This window comes from Tupaia chinensis, unplaced genomic scaffold, assembly GCF_000334495.1.
Source record: "Tupaia chinensis unplaced genomic scaffold, TupChi_1.0 Scaffold144010_1, whole genome shotgun sequence".
In the NCBI taxonomy this organism is placed as follows: domain Eukaryota; kingdom Metazoa; phylum Chordata; class Mammalia; order Scandentia; family Tupaiidae; genus Tupaia; species Tupaia belangeri.
Window position 1 is genome coordinate 798,053 of NW_006203862.1, and position 14,341 is coordinate 812,393.

Here is a 14,341-nt window from a genome sequence, read left to right on the forward strand (position 1 = left end):
ATATATATATATATGAAAGTAGAAATGGAATATTATTGATGATAACATGCATGATTAAACCACTATGCAGTTTATTCTAGATGGGAAACCACATTTAGTATGTTGTTATGATGCTCAGGGAATGAATGTAAATTAATTTTTAAAAAATTTCAGAAGAAAAAAAAACACTAAAACTATTATCGAAATATTTTTAAAAAACTGTATTTGATGACTGCAGTAAGCTATATAGCCCCAACTAGGTACTATTCCATAGTATGTTCATTCTACTCACTGAGGCTTATGTCTAAAGTCAGACATGAATTCATGTGTATGTATATATCAGCTGCACTAGCTATTGCAAATATTTAGACAAATTAAGTTCACTAGCAAATCAATTAAATGAGGGGGAAAGGCATAGAAAGCCATCATGGATACCAGAGACAATGTGGAAGAAGTGTTGGATAGGGCAGAGGGTTAGGGATAGGGAATCAAGGATGGAAAAAAAAAAAGCAAAATATACAAGACATAAGGAATGGAAAATTATTTGTATGTATGTTGATGTGATTTATTGCACCAATAGACAGTGTATTTTGGATGGAAAATTCATTTTGTATACTATGATGTATAGTGAATGAATGTAAAAAAATTTAAAACTGAAGGAGAAATTAAAAAATAATAATAATTTTAAAAGTTCCATATTGCAGTTCTTCTCATGCATAAGCATAAACCACCTGGGCATCTTGTTAAAACAGTTTGTAAATGAGGAGATATGGGATGGGGCTGCAGATTCTGCACTTCCAACAAGCTCCTAGGTGAAGACCTGCTGTTGGGCTGTGATGTTCTATGTAGCAAAATCTTAGAGGAACTTCAGAGGGCAGTGAGATTATAACCACCTGGAACAAAGTAATTCAAGAAGGTGGCATTTGGGCTCTAGTTAGGATAGGAGAATGTATACACATAAAGGTGGGATGGAATAGCACTTATTTCAAAGAAAAAAGTTTGCACAAAAGTACCTATCAGAACAACAAAAGCAGTAAGTAACAGATACAGTCATCAAGCATAGTATTCTGGAGTCAGATATCCTAATCACAGGACCTCAGACAAGTTACCAAAGCTCTCAAAGACTCAGTATTCTTGCCTGTGAAAATTACACAGGTTCTTGAGAGGATTACAATTAAATTCAGTAATGTCTTCGTCTTGACTAATACACATGGTAATTGTGGAAAAAGAAATATAATACACTGTAAAGATATATGTGATTCAATGTAATATAAGAAATATTATAATAAATAAAAGTAAATTAAATAAAACAATTAAATTCAGTATGTAAAGACCTTACCTCTGGGCCACAAAAATATTTAATATATTACTCCCGTAGGTACTGTTGTTTTCATTTGATAAATAACGTAAGTGATAATAAAGGCAAAGAAGGCTAGAAAATAAGGATAAATCTAAATAAAAAATCTTGAATTAAGATATCATAACTTGAGACCAGTAGGTGGTGTAATGGTTATGTCACTAGACTCCAATGTAGTTGACCTTGGTTCGAATGCTGGACCAGGTGACTTAAAACTCATGCCGGGCACACATGCATGCATGCCCAAGATCTTGAGAGAAGAATGGAGAAGGGACTACAGTATAGCTATCACCCACAGGGGGGAAAGTGATTGATTTCTCTCTCTCCCTCTCTCTCTCTCTCTCTGATAAGCACATGTGCCCTATAGCAAAAATCTCTCTCAAAAAAAATATATATATATCACAACTTTATTCAGTGAGGAATATGGATGGATATACATGGCTATTCCTCTGTATCTACAGGTTCATCATCTGTAGACTCAACCAGCCAGGGTTCAAAAATAATCAGAGGAAAAAAAATAACAAAAAACAGTGAGGCTATCTGGCAGCACAGCAGTAACACAACTGGACCCATAGGAAGGCTCAGGGTTCACATCCTGGGGCTACTTGATATATGCTAGGCACACATGTATGTGTCCATGATCTGAACTGGTAAAAGCTGATTGTGCATCATGTCATAAAGACATTATTGGAAGAATCTATCTCTATCTTTTGCTTTCTCTCTCTCTCTCTGCATACCCACCTTTTGCTCTCTTTTGGAAGAAATTTAAAAATTAAAAGAAAAAAAAGGTACATGTGCATGCTGGCCCAAAATCCCAAGAGATGAGTGGAGGAGAAGAGATTGTAGTGTGGCCATCACCCCTGGGGGGTTATTTCTTGCTTTCTCTCTCTCTCTGTCTCTCCAGCAAGTGTGCATGCACTATAGCAAAAAAATCTCAAAAAAAAAAAAAACTTTAAAAAATTGGTATTGAACTGGTCCTATGGCCTAGTAGTTAAGGGAGTTGGATCCCATGTGAATAACTGTGGTTCAAATCTCACCCCAGAAGCTTGAAAAACACATTTGGCATGTACTCATTTGTGCCCAAAATTCCAACATGATGGAGAAATGGAAGAGAAATAATTGGGTGGCTAAGCCCCATGAAAAGGTGCTTTTCCATCTTTTTCTCTATTTCCCTTTGGTGAGCACTTCTGGTTATTTAAAAATATTGGTTGCATCAGTACCAAATATGTACAATTATTTTCTTGTCATTCCCTAAACAAGATAACTGTTTACAGAACATTTATATTATACTGGGTATTATTATAAAATAATCTAGAGATTATTTAAAATACACAGAAAGATTGTGCAGGTTATAAGTAAATACTATGCATTATAATAAAGACTTTAACATCTATGGATTTAAGTATCCACAGCTCCAAACCCCTGTATATATGGGCAAATGATTGTATATAAATTAAAACATAAAGAATAGCATCAATAAATACTGGAGGCCACTCTTAATGTTCTAATTGTGGCTCCCCATGGGTAGGTGACAGTCCAAGCCTTTGCCAATGGTTTAATCAATTTACTTTAAATGGATTCAAACAATTATGAAACTCTTCATCTCATTCCATTCTTTCCCCTCTGAGCTTTCCTTTCTTTCTTTCTCTTTCTGAAACATAAAGCAATACTTGAGCAAGTTGGCGCAAATTTAGAAGAGGCAATACCTCAGTCCTTTTGCCCCACTCAAAGTCTTCCCTGAATCATTTTACAACATGAAAGCCATTAAATTAATTCATTCATTGTTTAAATTTTTATATTCTTCTCTGTAGCATACTGGTAACTTTTCTCTAACAATTTTCTTTCCCCTGTTTTATTAACTAATAATTATTGGGATTATAGACTTTTCTTATGATAGAAGTCATCCTTTTATGTAAAATAAAAATAATAATGGTCAGGCATAGTAACAGCATGCTTCAGCCATCTGGTTAGCAACTACATACAACCTGAAAGAACTCATGTTTTGTGGATAATATCTAAAGAAAGTATTTTCATTTGAAAATCATCAAAGCTCTACCCAAGACCCTTAAGTATTTTATAAACAAAAGCTTTTAATAATCTCTCTCTCTAAGGAACACAGACCAGTCTGCTGAATAATCTTAGCCCAAAGGAAATTAAGATTTATCAAAGTTAACAACAGATAAATACTATTCTCATTTCTCTTTAAAAATTGGAAATTTCGATGACTGAAGCAGGTATCCTTTGCTCTTTTTTACTAAATAGAAATTACTGCAATGATTTGAGTCAAAAGACTTAAGATATTGCTTTTAAAATAGTACTATAGAAAAAATGTTTTCTTTCTGACATCATAAGAAACTTGAGAAAAAAAATTAATTAATCCACAGAAGTTAGCCAAAAAACATGTGATTAAAGAGATCCAGCTGCCAAGGTTATCCAGACATCCCATTTGTCTCTTCTTATGCGTTGTGCTTGATAACAGAAAGTACTAGAAAGCCTATTTATCTATCTTAATGAACATCTGTTGAGTTCCAGATGCTATTCTAAACTCTGGGAGACATAAAGATAGAGACATGGACCCTATTCTCCACAAGGCTTATATAGTCTGATGAGAGAGCTGCCTTCGTAAGTGACACCAACAGTGGTGAATTAGAGGAGTGAAAAGTGATGCACTGTATGGAAGCTGCAAGGGAAAATGGTCTCAGACTGTTTCCATAAGATTTCGCTTTGAGCTTCTACATTCTTACGTCTTCACTCTAGTGAACAACATTAGAATACTTAATCTGTTTCAGCTGTGGGTAGTGGTTTCGGAGGAGATGAGAATCATATGGAGTTGATATTCCTGTCTCCTACGTAATGGATGATTCTAGGGATCCCAACTAGCACTGTTTCAATCCACAGACTCAGCACTGTGTTTACAATATTTAAAATGAATCCTGAGGGACAAGTAAATGGCATAATGATTACATCATTGGACTCCCACGTTGTCGACGGCGGTTTGGGTCCCAGACCTAGCAGTTTAAACTCATGCCAGGCGCATGTGTGTGGGTGCCCCAAATCCCAAGAGAATGGAGAAAAAGAGATTGTGGTATATCCATCCCCCCTGAGGGGGAGAGTGATTTCTCACTTTCTATCTCTGTCCCTCTGGCAAGCATATGTGCCCTATAGCAAAAATATCCCTCTTAAAAAAATTTTTTTTAATTAAAAAAATGAAATGAATCCTGACTTTCCATCAAGGTGCATGAAATTCCATCACAATCTAAATTTGACCTCCTCTGTGCTAGATAGATTGACCTCCAGTGGGTAGTTGCTGCTCTTGTTATTACTGCTTTTACATCCTTTTCTTGAGATACAGTCTCCTAGTCAAAGAGAGTATTAGTAGCCCTCCTTATTAAAGTAAACCAGAATCTTCACAGTATCAGAGAAAGTCTAACACCTAAGTGAAACTATCTGACATAATTAGACATTTAGAAGCAATTAATGTATCCTGTACATGGTAAAATTAGAGAAAGGAAAGAGACAATGATAAGAAACATTTACCCATCTGGGGTAAGCGTATGTGGTTCACTCTCTCCTTGTTGAATAGTGTTCTCAACTTGGTTTCTGACAGCCCATTTCCTCTTGATCCTCTTCCTATCCCCTGGACACTCTGTCTATTCTATGACATCTGACCCCTCAGCTTTGATACTGCCCAGAAGGTTCTCCTTGGGTGATCAGAGCCAGTTCCTTCCCATTAAATAGCATTTTTAAACCAGTGGGTTTCAAATTTGTTTCCCCAGCTTGGATGGCTTCCCTGGATAATGCACTCATACAAGTATCTTTACCTGGCTCTTCACCACAGTCCTTCAAACATCAGCACATCTGAACTTGAATTAACTGTTCTCCTGAAACTGTCCTCTATGCCCCAATATTTTCCCTACCTCAATATATAGTGTCTGCTTATTTCTAGTTGCTTAGGCTAAAAATCATGGATCTATATTAATTTGTCATGGTTTCTCATAATCTTCTGTCATATATATTTTGTTTGTTCTCCAGATAAGCCAGAAAATACACACACACACACACACACACACACACACACGGACTTCAAAAGTTCATGGAAAAATACAATTAAAGTATGGATTTGGTGCAGAAAATTTTTGAAATCCATACATTTTCCACCAATTTTTTGAAGACCTTTTATGTTTCTCTTCTTTTGCTACTTCTAATATCTCTATAGTAGAACCTACCGTCATTGACTTTCTGAATACTTGCCTCTTAAACTAGTCTCCTTGCTTCCATTTTGTTTCCTAAAATGTTTGCCCTGACGATCGACGGATATCCCCCTTAGATTTGGTCCTCAGCTGCTGGGAGTCCTGTAGCTGTGCTCAGCTGTTGTCTTCTCCAGATATTCCTGTAAGCTGAATAAAGCTCTCACCCAAAGCCACTCCCCTTGTTAGGGGCATCCTTTGATTAGTCAATGCACCCATACAAAGGCCTGACACCCCCACCCCAATCCAGAAAAATCCTAGAGAGAAACCTTGGTTTCAGAGTTCCTTATAAAGCTTCTTAGGCTTTGAATCTGCATTCCAGCCCAATTTCTCCCTGTTCCTGCCACTTTCACATCTCCTACATGTGTTGTTCCTGAGCACTTACTCCTTGATAAACTTCCTGCTTCATAATCTCCATCTAGGAGTTTGCTTTTCAGGAATCAAATCTAGCACATTTCTATATAGCTATTTTTCACACAGTAGCAAAATTAAAGACTTTATAAAACAGAAGTCATAGGGCCAGCAGGTGGTGTGGTGATTAAGGTATTAGACTCCCACATGACTGACCATGATTCAAGTCCCAGACCTGGTGGCTTGAAAATCACACTGGGGGGATATGCGTGCATGATCAAATATTCCAGGAGGATAATAGAGAAGGGATTGTAGCATTACCATGGACCCTGAGGGATGATTTCTTACTCTCCCTCTCTTTGTCTCTCTCTGGCAAAGTACACCTGCCCGATGGCAAAAAACTTTAAAATAATAATAACAGAAGTTAGAATACATCACTTCTCTATGCAAAACTTTCCAACAGCTTCCCTTCTCACCTGTAATATAAGACAATGTCTGCATAACTGTCTATAGTTCAACAAGATCTGGTCCCTACAACTCCTTCCTCCTGCTCCCACAGGTCCAGTCTCAATGAACTTCATATATTCCTAGAATATGCTAATCCCACTCCATGAAACATTCTTTGCAAACCTGTTACTCATCCCTCTCTTCTCATGTCACTGCTAAAGTGTCATATTAACAGTAAAATATCCCTACTTCCCTGTATAAAATTGCAAGCCTCAACCCCAACCTCATCCTCTTGACAACATTCTCTGCACCTCTTAATTCATGTTATTTTTCTGACAAACAGTTCCTAACCTCTGACATTTGTTTATCTAATTTCCTTCATTGGATTTTAAACTCCATGATGACAAGAATTGCATTCTGATACTGCTATTTTCTTAGTATCTAGAACAGTATAAGGCATGTATAAGCATTCAATAAATATTTGTCCAGTGAACTTCTCTATCTGTGATCTCTTTATTTGTGAACATTTCTTAAACTTATTTTCTTCTAATGAAAAGCAAAATGATTTGGGTAAGCTTTCACTAGACCATCCAGAAGAAAACAGAATCAACCTCATCTCTTCAGGTTCCTTAGTTCCACTGTAACAGATATCACCCAGGTATGCAAGTCCTTACTAAGACCCAAAAGCACAGGAGCTAAAGACAAGAGCAGAATGAGACTGACCACATGAGCTTCCTCTCTATGATGCTTACGTACAAATGCAAACAGAAAGAGACAACAGGATTCTCAGAGCCTGGAATGCCCAATAGTCTAGATTACCCACAGACAAAACAGGTTCTGGTCTCAGCTTTTCCACTGAAAGTTCTGAGGTCATAGGCAAGTCCTTTACTATTCAGTGGCAAGTTGTTTATCAAATGAGGATTTGGATCAGTTATTCAATGTGTCCTCTTTAGAATGCCAGTCTTGCAAGTCAAATACTGAGAAAAGGTTTCCATGGTCAAGGAATTTAGGAATTGGCATAGTACATATCCTACATTGGGAGGAGTTTCACAGTCAAGAGGCCTTTCAACTGTTTGCTCAGTTTTCCACAAGTATTTGGCCAAAGAACCCCTTGCTTACATAACGCACCCTTGCACAATACTGTCCCACTCACAGTAGGGACTATGATTTCTAGATAGTCCACAGATCCTTCCTTCTGCTGTAATACTCAATGAATGTATAAAAAGAAGGGACATGACAGAAGAAATAAAGGAAGGAAGGAAGGAAGGAAGGAAGGAAGGAAGGAAGGAAGGAAGGTTGGTTTTCTGAAGTTACTAAATATGAAATAAAATGCTATTCTTAATGGAAGTCTGGGCTGGGAAGAAAGCACAGTGAGATAGATGGAAATCAGCAGATGTGATCTGAGTTAGAAGGAAAGGAAGAAGAGTGGTACCCATTTCACGGCTACCAACTACAAACCCGGTTGTGCCACAGTGGTTCACAAACAACATGTATATTCAGCAGCCGAGGAAAAAGTACTGAATAAAAGGATGATGAATTGGCTGGAAGACCTCTAAATATATCCAAAGAGGTACTAAGAAGGTGTGTGGCAAATAGTTGGGAGTAAGTGATTTGTTTTTGTTTTTTGTTTGTCTGTTTTTTATTGTTATAATCTTCTTTAATTACATTGGATTACATATAACTTTACAGTGTATTACATTGCTTTTTCAAAAGGGAATGCCATGCATGTCAGTCAATACAGAGACATTAATCTCCCCGCTTCAACATTCAATATCTTTTCTATGTTTTTCCCAATCATTATTATTATTATTCTAGTTATTTTTTCAAACAGTCTATCACTATTTCTCATTTTGCTTGTAAAAAGACTTTATACATCATGAAAGACTTCTCAGACCAACCCAGTTGAGAATACTATACATGTCATCATCAACAGGTAATAAGCCATATCTGATAGAGAGAGTTTTCCTATAGGGCATGTGCGATCACTAGAGAGACATAGAAAGCAAAAAATCACCTCCCAAGAGGGATGGCCACACCACAATTCCTTCTCTTCCACTCTCCTCCTGGGATTCTGGGCACACATGCACACTGGCCCAGCATCAGTTTAAGGCTGCCGAGTCTGGGTCTCGAACAGCAGCCAACTACATGGGAGTCCAGTGACATAGCCATTATGCCATCTGCTGGTCCCAAGTGTATGATTTAATAATGCTCAGCAATTTCTCAATGAATCATTTCTATATACATAAAGTAAACAAATTCTGACACACAATACACTTCATAAAACCTTGTTGTGTTGTGATTTTTTTTTAAGAAAGTTTTGCCTTAAGGCACGTGTGCTTGCCCAAGAGAGACAGAGACAATAAGACAGAAAGTGAGAAATCACTCCCCAGGGAGATGGCCGCAATCTCTTCTCCTCCATTCTCCTCCTGGAATCTTGGGCGTGCATACACATGCGCCCAGCATGTTTCAAGCTCCCAGGTCAGGGACTCAAACAGTAGTCGGGCATGTAGGAATCCAGCAACATAGCTGCTGTGTCATCTGCTGGCCCTAGCAAAACCTTGCTTTAAGTGGACAGAATAATATCAGCATCTTTTCAGGTAGCATCATAATTCTGAAAAGGAACATGACTTCATATTTATTTCCAGTATGCTGTTGGTATGACTGGTTTCTTAAGTAAAAAAGAGGGGAGGGGAAAGCAATAGCACCCTGTTTTATGTTGCTGATACATTTACATGTGAAGAACGTATTCAAAAAGCTTTCGCAATGATAAAAAAAAAACTGTGCTCAAAAAAAGTTATTAAAATGGCTCAAACATAAAAGGGTCTAATTGATTATTTTAAGAAACTCTAAGCTCTTTCTATTCAAACTCTGCTCATCAGGGAAAGTCATGAACCGCCCAACCCACAGGGTATCATGTCAGAGAAAAGAACAACGATAACCTATGTTTTGTCAGTAGAGTCACATCTTGACTTCCAGAAGCCATTGCATTTTAAATAAGCTTTCTCATACTTGGGCAACATAAAGAATAGGCTAAATATAAGCACTAAGATATGCATGTCAAGAAAGGAATTACTACTTGCTATACGTATTTTATATTGGATCTTATTGCATCCTTTCATATTTCTTATTCGTACTTTCGAGAAGTACATGACTCTTCACAGAATTAGTGAAGGCAGATGGCAGAGAGCCTGTGGATGCCAGTTTTATCATAGGGAGCCTAACCTTGATTGGAAGAATAGAACAGAGAGTAGTACAGGAGTAGAGTCAACAAACTGTGTTCCCAATTTAGTGGGAGAACATGAGTCTTGGATCAGGGAGTACTAGCGTGATATGGTCCCACCCTCTGCACTTAGCTTTATGAACCAAGGCAGATTCTTAATGACTCTAAGCTTTATTTATGGCCATAAAATTGTCAAATTGGGACACTCTCAAGGGTGAAAAGAGGGGTCATTATTAGTAATTGCCCTAGAACAAGAGGCATAAAATAGAACCACTTTAAGCAAACCAAGACATTGCCAGCCTACTTAGTTGCAATTCTGCTGGCCCTAGCAAAACCTTGCTTTAAGTGGACAGAATAATATCAGCATCTTTTCAGGTAGCATCATAATTCTGAAAAGGAACATGACTTCATATTTATTTCCAGTATGCTGTTGGTATGACTGGTTTCTTAAGTAAAAAAGAGGGGAGGGGAAAGCAATAGCACCCTGTTTTATGTTGCTGATACATTTAGATGTGAAGAACGTATTCAAAAAGCTTTCGCAATGATAAAAAAAAAAAACTGTGCTCAAAAAAAGTTATTAAAATGGCTCAAACATAAAAGGGTCTAATTGATTATTTTAAGAAACTCTAAGCTCTTTCTATTCAAACTCTGCTCATCAGGGAAAGTCATGAACCGCCCAACCCACAGGCTATCATGTCAGAGAAAAGAACAACGATAACCTATGTTTTGTCAGTAGAGTCACATCTTGACTTCCAGAAGCCATTGCATTTTAAATAAGCTTTCTCATACTTGGGCAACATAAAGAATAGGCTAAATATAAGCACTAAGATATGCATGTCAAGAAAGGAATTACTACTTGCTATACGTATTTTATATTGGATCTTATTGCATCCTTTCATATTTCTTATTCGTACTTTCGAGAAGTACATGACTCTTCACAGAATTAGTGAAGGCAGATGGCAGAGAGCCTGTGGATGCCAGTTTTATCATAGGGAGCCTAACCTTGATTGGAAGAATAGAACAGAGAGTAGTACAGGAGTAGAGTCAACAAAAACAAACTGTGTTCCCAATTTAGTGGGAGAACATGAGTCTTGGATCAGGGAGTACTAGCGTGATATGGTCCCACCCTCTGCACTTAGCTTTATGAACCAAGGCAGATTCTTAATGACTCTAAGCTTTATTTATGGCCATAAAATTGTCAAATTGGGACACTCTCAAGGGTGAAAAGAGGGGTCATTATTAGTAATTGCCCTAGAACAAGAGGCATAAAATAGAACCACTTTAAGCAAACCAAGACATTGCCAGCCTACTTAGTTGCAATTTTGAGACAATAGCATCTCAGAATTTTTGCAAAATGGCATAACATAATACGCTATACAGGAAGTCTGAGACATATGCGTGTTCAGTAAGTTACTTCTCCCTTCTTATTCATGGATACTAGGCATTGGTTAGAGGTCGGGACAAAATGAGGGATTTGTTGTGTTATCTTTTACAAACGGAGCAACTGGACTGGTCTGAGGTGTTTTTCATGTTGAGTAAATTCTCTATACAAGCTAAATGATTGAATATATAAAAAAATAATTATAATTTAAAAATTTTGAATAAATCTTTACCTAATTTTTAAAAATGGAGCAAGATGAATGACAGATATGCCACTCTCTCTGCCTGGAACACTCTCTCACAATGGGCTCCCTAGTTAGTTCCTTTGCACCCTGATGAGCTCTAAGAGACTCAGAGAGTCTACGGAGAGGATTTTAATTTACATCATGAGGCTGGCCCAATTTCTGACACCCAATATAGCTCATAAAATCTTTCCCTCCTGGGGGCCAGCAGATGGCATAATGGCTGCGTCTCTGGACTCCCATGAGGTCGACTGCAGTTCAAGCCCTGGCCCCAGTGGCTTAAACTCATGCTGGGCACATGTGCGTGCATGCCCAAGATCCCAAGAGGAGAATGGAGGAGAGGAGAATGGAGGAGAAGGGACTGCAGAGAGGCCATCGCCTCTGGGGTGATTTCTTGCTTTCTATCTCTCTGTCTCATGCACGTGCCCTATAGCAAAAACCTCTCCAAAAAGATGACTTCCCTGTCTCCATGGGTTAGGTATACAACCTCCTGGTGTACACTATTTTACCACTTTGTACTTCAACATAGTGTTTGCTGCTTCAAAATTACACAACCATATAGCAAATTATTTAGTATCTGGCTCCATGTTTGGAACATAAGCATGTGGATGATAGGAAATCTAATTTATTCTCAGCTGTATTCTCACATAATATTGGGTCATCAGGAAAGTCATGATGCATTTTTGCATAGAAGAATACATCATGACTTTTCTGACAATCTAATTTATAATGCCTGTTTATTAAATTGGGCCAGGCAGTGACACAACAATAACACAACTAGACCCACTGGGGGAAGTTTGTGGATTCATATCCCAGGCCTCATTGTACACACTGGGCACACAGTCATGCCCATGATCCAGACAGCCTGGGACTGGGAATAGATCTTGGCATGAAGATCCTGCTAGGGGTATCTGTCTTATTTCTCTCTCCCTCTCTGTTTCTTTCTGCCAATGGAAGAAACAAATCAATAAACTTTTCAAGAAATAAATAGATGAATGTGTGCATTTATGTTAGATGTATGGAGAATTCAGGAAGCATTTATAGTAAAAGATTTCAGAATCAAGGTCTACAGAAAAATGATAGTGGTTTACTATCACAGTGATAAGCATTGTATAATTTGTTGCTTTAATGATACATCACATACAAAAATAGCAACCCACACAGAATGCCAGAGCTTTGGATGTTTTAGGAACACATGAAAAAAATCAGCATGTAAGGTGCTAGAGTGAGTGAAGAAAATGGGAAAATATCCCTGATCTAGATTGCCCCTCCCCTCCGAGCAGTCCTGGTCTGTCACCCTGACAACCTTGAACTCACAATAGTTCTTTTTTTTTTTTCTTTTTTTTTTGGAGAGATTTTTGCTATAGGGTGCATGCACTCACCAGAGAGACAGAGAAACAGAAAGCGAGGAATCACCCCCCCCGCCCCGGTGGATGGCCACGCCACAATCCCTTCTCCTCCGTTTTCCTCTCAGGATCTTGGGAACGCACGCACACACACCTGGCGTGCCTTTAAGTTGCCAGGTCTGGGACTCGAACTGCAGTTGACTATATGGGAGTCCAGCGACATAGCCATTACACTAACTGCTGGTCCCAACTCACACTAGTTTTGGATAAAAGACTTTATTCTATGTAGAATACATCTAAGTACCACATAATGAGTTTCTTATGATGTTCTTATTATCTATGTACATCAGCTTTTGTATTTCTCACAGCAAGTCAGCAAGACAGTATTATGCCCATCAGACAAATAAGAAAAAAAGAGACTTGAGACTAAATAATTTGCTCAATCAGAGCATGATGCAGCTATATTTGAACTCAGGTCTGCCTGGCTAGAACCAAAGTTCATGTTGCTCTTATTGGCTCCCTGCTTCTGCCAGCTTTACCTTTAAAAATAGTCATTTATATAAAAATAGTACAAAAGTTGGTAGTAAGAGGGTATTACAATGCAGAAGCTAGCAAGGATTTTGTTTTTAATGTGATTCTTACCAAGAGAACTGGATTCTGATGACTACTTTTTCTCAAGTCTCCAGTACTGTTTTCCAAATATTGCTACATAATGACTTTCCTATCTTTCATAGACATTGCTCTCCTATCTCTGCCCATTCTAGATACAAATCAATGCACAGTTATTTTGGAACATAACTTCTAAAAGGAAATGAGATATCACCAATGAATACTTTTATATTGGCACAGGTATGAGTGCTAAGCTACCTCATTTTCAATATGAACAGTATGACATTTTCATAAGAAAATACTTTTGAATTACTACATATGGTTACCTTAAATAGCAGATAATATTTATCTTCAAAAACATCTGAAGTAATGTGTGAGCTCTAAATTGACATCTTATTCTATCAATTTATTAATTGTGCTAGTAGAAACCATTGAATTAGATTCAAATAATCAATCTACCTATTAACTGATGATCCTTTATAAGTTACTCAAATTCCATAAGCTTATTTTTTATTTATAAAATAGGCGTGATAAAAGCAGTCAGAGGTCAGGTGCTGACACAGCCGTAAGGCAACAGGACTCACATGGGAAAGGTCCTGGGTTCATCTCCCATATCCTCTCTGTGCATACCTGGCACATGTGTGTACATACCCACGACCTGTACCAGTTGAATCTGAAAGTGGATCACAGCATGAACACTGTGTTGGGGATGCCTGTCTGCCTATCTGTCTCTCTCTTTCTCTCTTCTCCTTCTCGTGGAAGAAATAAGTAAATAAACTTGTAAAGAAAAATAATCCAGGCCCAATCACAGTGGCACTGGCTGTGGCCTGCCACTCTCAATGCTGGAACCACATGGCCAGCAGGAGCTCGGATCTTAAATTAATCTACAGCACACTGGATGTGCTATGCACTCATGATCCTTTCTGGCTGCAAGGCAAGAGAAGAAACCCTGCTGTGGATGCACGCCTCTGGCCTGCACTCACTCTCTCTTGCTCTCTCATAAAAGAAATAACTTAAAAATAAAACACATCTAATCCTCATAGGATAGAAGTGAAAATTAAATGAACTGGCATAGAAGACCTCTAGTGTACAGCCTGGCACGTAGCGAGAACCCAATACATATTAATTTCTCCTTCCTTCTTTTGAGGATAAATTAAATGCAT